The sequence below is a fragment of the Chionomys nivalis genome, chromosome 1, assembly GCF_950005125.1.
Source record: "Chionomys nivalis chromosome 1, mChiNiv1.1, whole genome shotgun sequence".
Classification (NCBI taxonomy): domain Eukaryota; kingdom Metazoa; phylum Chordata; class Mammalia; order Rodentia; family Cricetidae; genus Chionomys; species Chionomys nivalis.
In genome coordinates this window covers 42,323,274-42,328,730 of record NC_080086.1, presented here as the reverse complement: position 1 = coordinate 42,328,730, position 5,457 = coordinate 42,323,274, and positions in this window count along the sequence as shown.

Here is a 5,457-nt window from a genome sequence, read left to right as displayed (position 1 = left end):
AAGTCAGACATACATAATGAAGGGGAGGTAAAAAGCCATGTGGCAGAATGTAGATTAATAGAAACAGGTTGATTTCACACATACACACACATACACATACATAAAGATACAGGAGATCGAGAGAGAGAGAGAGAACGAGAGAGAGAGAGAACAAGAGAGAGAGAGAACGAGAGAGAGAGAGAGAGAGAGAACGAGAGAGAGAGAGAGAGAGAACGAGAGAGAGAGAGAAAACGAGAGAGAGAGAAAACGAGAGAGAGAGAGAGAAAACGAGAGAGAGAGAGAGAAAACGAGAGAGAGAGAGAGAGAGAACGAGAGAGAGAGAGAGAACGAGAGAGAGAGAGAGAACGAGAGAGAGAGAGAGAAAACGAGAGAGAGAGAGAAAACGAGAGAGAGAGAGAGAAAACGAGAGAGAGAGAGAGAGAACGAGAGAGAGAGAGAGAACGAGAGAGAGAACGAGAGAGAGAGAGAGAAAACGAGAGAGAGAGAGAGAAAACGAGAGAGAGAGAAAACGAGAGAGAGAGAGAGAGAGAGAGAGAGAACGAGAGAGAGAGAGAGCACGGAGACCCAGGTGGCCGTTTGGACCGTTCCCGCTTTTTGCCCGTTCTTACTAATGTCACTTACAAGCTCTTATGTAACTGCCACTCTGCCAAGCTTTCATTTCTCTCGGGTAGACATCTAGAAATGAAAAGACCCAGGCATTTTGGCTCCTCTTTACTTCTGTGTATGAGGCTTCTTAGTTCTGACCTGTCTAGGATACAAATGACTTAGTACTATAGGCTGTATCTTAATTCAACAATTATTTAAAATGAACAAATTTGTCTTAACACACATGGTTCAGTGTTAAAGAACCATCACTAACTAGCCTGTTTAAAATCCTCAGGGATCCACATTGTCACCTTGTCTGAACTTTGGAGACATGGATACTCTATGCAGATAAATGGTGCTAAGAAATAAGTTGACTCCATGTGTTTAAAAAACATGTATACCCCAAGGATCCCCGACACGGCAGACACAGTGTTAGGAACAGGGGACGTAAAGAGAAACAAGATCTAGGTCCAGCAATAATTTTAAGTTCTACATGCCGATACATCCTAAGTTCCACTCAGAGCTCTTCATTGTGTGCTTTGTGAGTGCTGCTATTTGTCAAGCACATGCCTCAAAAAGCGCATCCCATCTTATGAGCGTGAAGTCTTCAGTACCTCCCAACCACGCTTCAGCTTTTCTGGAGAATTCTAGAAGACCACGAGCCCCTCTGCCAATAAACCTTTAAAACACATTCTATTTCCCTCCACCTCAAGATTTTTCTGCTTCTACTTCACTTATAAAAGAAATATTGTGTGGGAGCCTAGGCAGTTTGGATGCTCACCTTACTAGACCTGGATGGAGCAGGGTGGTCCTTGGACTTCCCACAGGGCAGGGAACCTGGATTACTCTTAGGGATGATGAGGGAGGGAGACTTGATGGGGGAGGGGGAGGGAAATGGGAGGTGGTGGCGGGGAGAAGGCAGAAATCTTTAATAAATAAATAAATAAATAGAAATAAAAACGTAAAATGAGACTTGTCATTTAATGACTGATGTTAATCAAATTTACTTGGGCACTGGGCATTTTTCCATAAGCATATGGAGTTTTATTTCCTTTACTTTGTAGATGGAGTGACATGTCACCAGACTTATTATTCGTTCAAAACATAGTTTGAAAATAGGTTAGCAGGTCCCCCCTCCTTTTCCTTTCAATATTGGTGCCTCTTCCCTTGTGATATGCTCTGAAAATAAGTGAAGCAGAGGAGAAATAAACGCTAATTTAATGTGAGAACCTACTTTCTAATACTGATTTGGGGTCAGGGTGAGCACGGTCTAAAAAAATAAAAAGTCAGAAGCAAGGACAGATGGTTAATGAAACAGCAAGATTTTTTTATTCTAATGAACTGTTCCTCCTACTTCCTAAACCCAAACCAGACACACATACACCTTTTCTGAAGGCCAAACAACCATCCGATAACATACCAGTTAAAAGTTAAAATAATTAGTAACATCTTACCAGAATCTTTCATCTTAAAGGCCAAATACATTTACTGACTACTAAATGGAATTGTGTTGTAATGTTTTCTCTCTCACGAACAAAAGAAAGAACCTTGGTAGAAAAGGCCTTGCTTTTTCTAGAAGTAGAATTCTTCTGAAAACAATCAATATTTTCTTTTCAGTAGCCTTTCATTGATAAAAGTATCATAGATATATTTAAAACTTTTTTCTTTACAGAATAACTACTCGTTTGGTATAGAGGATAGATGATCTATTCTGTTTCTTAAAGTTTCCCAAATATTGAGGAAGGCTTAGACTATCTTTAAAGAGATTCACTTTCCTTCTCCTCAATCTGCCTCCTCCTCTTTTGCCTCCCTTTTTTCTTCATCCTCTGAAGAAGGCAGCACCATGTATAAATCCACAGAGAACAAAACAAAAGCAAGGGCTGGTTTTGAAGGGAAAATGGACTGAAACCACTCAGAACCACTCCTTCACTGCTCTGTTAAAGTCAATAGAAACGGTTCAGTGACTTCGGACCATCTTGGTAATATGTAATATGTTAACAAAGAAACACTGTTGCTTGAACTGACAGGTGGCTCTGGAGGTAAGTAACTAAGGATGGCCGAGGGCTGGTCAGCATCTGGGCTGCTTTCTAGGCCACAGCTGAACACTCTGCAGTCTACCCCCTGGAAGGAAACCCAAAAGGGTAGGGGTGAAAGCCCAGGGGTGTCTAGCTTGTGAGTTAAATGAAGCCAGCCTTCCTGGTTATTGTCCTCTAAACCGCATGAAGAAATTCCTCTGGAAGGAAGGTTGTGATGAACAAAAAGGCAGACAGCAAAAGCTCTTTGAGTTCCATTGTCTTCCATAGTCCCCAGTGCCCCACAGAGCACACGGTAAAACAGGAAACTACTTATTCGGTACTGATTGATAGTCCAGCACTAATTAACTGAGCCCTACACCCTTAGCACTGCTGCTCTGGGCTGTTTCTACCTAAATGGCCCTTATTGTGAAACATGGTCCTAAAGTACTCTATCAGCATACAAGTTAATCAAAGCCTTTACTCACTATTAGACTTAAAATGTGGACTTAAAAACAGGTCTTAAAATCTGGGAAGGTAATAAATTGGGAATGAAAGCAAGTAGTTGATTTACTTAAATCTGGATATACTAACATAGGACAGGAAGTGAGAAAAGTTGCTGGTTTCACTTGATTGGTGACTGAATTAAGTAAAATTGAATACCTGGGTTAGTAATTATATTTACTGAGGTGTGCAAAAATTCTCACGTTTTCTATCCTCAGTTTCTCTTCAGAAAAGGACAGGTCTCGATTTGGAAAAGTCTTCAGAAGGCTATACTGAAATATGTAGAATTACTCAAAGCTTGGAGACTATTGGCATGGAAATTGCTAGTTATTGCTAGTTCGTATATATTTTTCAACAATCTATTGAAATGCAATCTTCTCCTACATAACTGCAAATGTATCAAAAAAGTGAATCAACTATCTATAAATATTTGACATAGGGTTTTCATCATAGCTTTTAATAAGTTAAATAACTATAAGTAAAGAAGTTTGTAATATTTTTTTAGGTTACATAATTGTGAAACATTTGAGATTGAGTTTCAGATACCATGGAACTTTGTGAAATTCTAATATAAATAAATCATTGTCCCAGAAGCTGCAAAATAATTGATTTTTTGAAAAACATATATGCTTTTTTACAACACAGATTCTTAAATTCTTATATAAAGTTGAGCTTCAGACAGCTACTGGGGCATATGCCTGCAATCTCAGTACTGGGAAGGGGGGAAAGGATCTTGCGTTCAGGTAAGTTGGGCTATATAGTGAGACCCCACCTCAAAACAACAACAAACTAACTTCATGTGTCTTCTTTGACACCTGCATTTAATTTCTGCTATAATAATAGAGTACGGCAGCAAAGCATTTCAAGGGTCCAGGCCCAGTTTGTCAACCCTAGCAGGTTAAGGATAACAGTCTTGTAGATGGGAGGCGGGAGGTGGGGGTGGATGTCCCACTTTGTGGTAACCCCGACTCTGCACGTTTCACAGGGAAACAATGTGTAAGAAATTAATAGTTCTTATGTTTGTGGGATTCCAGATACTATTATCAATGCTACCGCCAAAGACAGCACAACTTCGTTTCCATGTGAAAGAAAGCAGAAGTAATGCCAGTCACCAGGTGACCAAACAGCAAACTCTTCTAAAATCCAGAGATAGGACAACAAATGTGGGGCCTCCACTTATGATATTTTCTCTTGGCTGCACAGGATGCCCTGAGTTTGGATGCTGTGAGGGGTAGTCTTTTTGTATGCTGTGAATATGTGTTGCTCTCATTTTTGTTGATAAATAATGCTGCTTGAGTCTATGACAAGGCAGTATCGAGCCAGGTGGGAAATTCAAGCAGAGATACAGGACAAGACAGGTGGGATTGGAAAGATGCTGGCAGCCACCCAAGAAACAACATGCCAGCAGACTGGTAAAAGTCACGGCCACGTGGTGATACATAGATTAAAAGAAATGGGTTAATTTAAATGTAAGAGCTTGTTTAATGTAGGATGTCCTTCTGTATGTGTGTTCTTGTTGGTTGATGAGTAAAGCTGCTTTGGCCTATGGCAGGACAGCATACAGCCAGGTTGGAAGAGATATAGAGAGTAGGGAAAGACAAAAGAAGCCATGTAGCTGCCAGAGGAGGACATGCCAGAACCTTACTGGTAGGCTACAGCCTCATGGTGATACACAGATTAACAGAAATGGCTTAATTTAAGATATAAGAGTTAGTTAATAAGAAGCTTGAGCTATTGGCCAAACGGTGTTGTAATTAATATAGTTTCTGTGTGATTATTCAGGTCTGGGCAGCCAGGAAACGAATGAGCAGCCTCTATTTACACTAGTTAGTAATAAGCCTGAATCATCAGCCAAACAATTTTAATTAATATAAGCCTCTGAGTGATTATTTGGAAGAGGCTGCTGAACTGAGCAGGACAGAGAAACATCTGAAGTCAGGAAATGCCTTCCTTTTTTAAGTTCCATATCAACTTATTCTCTTTCCTGGTTTTTTGTTTTTTTTTGTTTTTTCGAGACAGGGTTTCTCTGTGGTTTTGGAGCCTGTCCTGGAACTAGCTCTTGTAGACCAGGCTGGTCTCGAACTCACAGAGATCCGCCTGCCTCTGCCTCCCGAGTGCTGGGATTAAAGGCGTGCGCCACCACCGCCCGGCCTCTTTCCTGTTTTTTGTTTGATTACCAGCCCTACTTTTCCATCTCATGCAGGCTGTTGAGTCTGCAGGTCATCATTTCTTCTGGCCATTTGTGGAGTCCCAAGAATTCATGATCCAATAAGTGTTGAACACCTCCTATTCACTCAGTGCCAAGTTAGATAATAGAATAAAGATCACACAGGGAGCTCAAAGATAATTTAGTCTT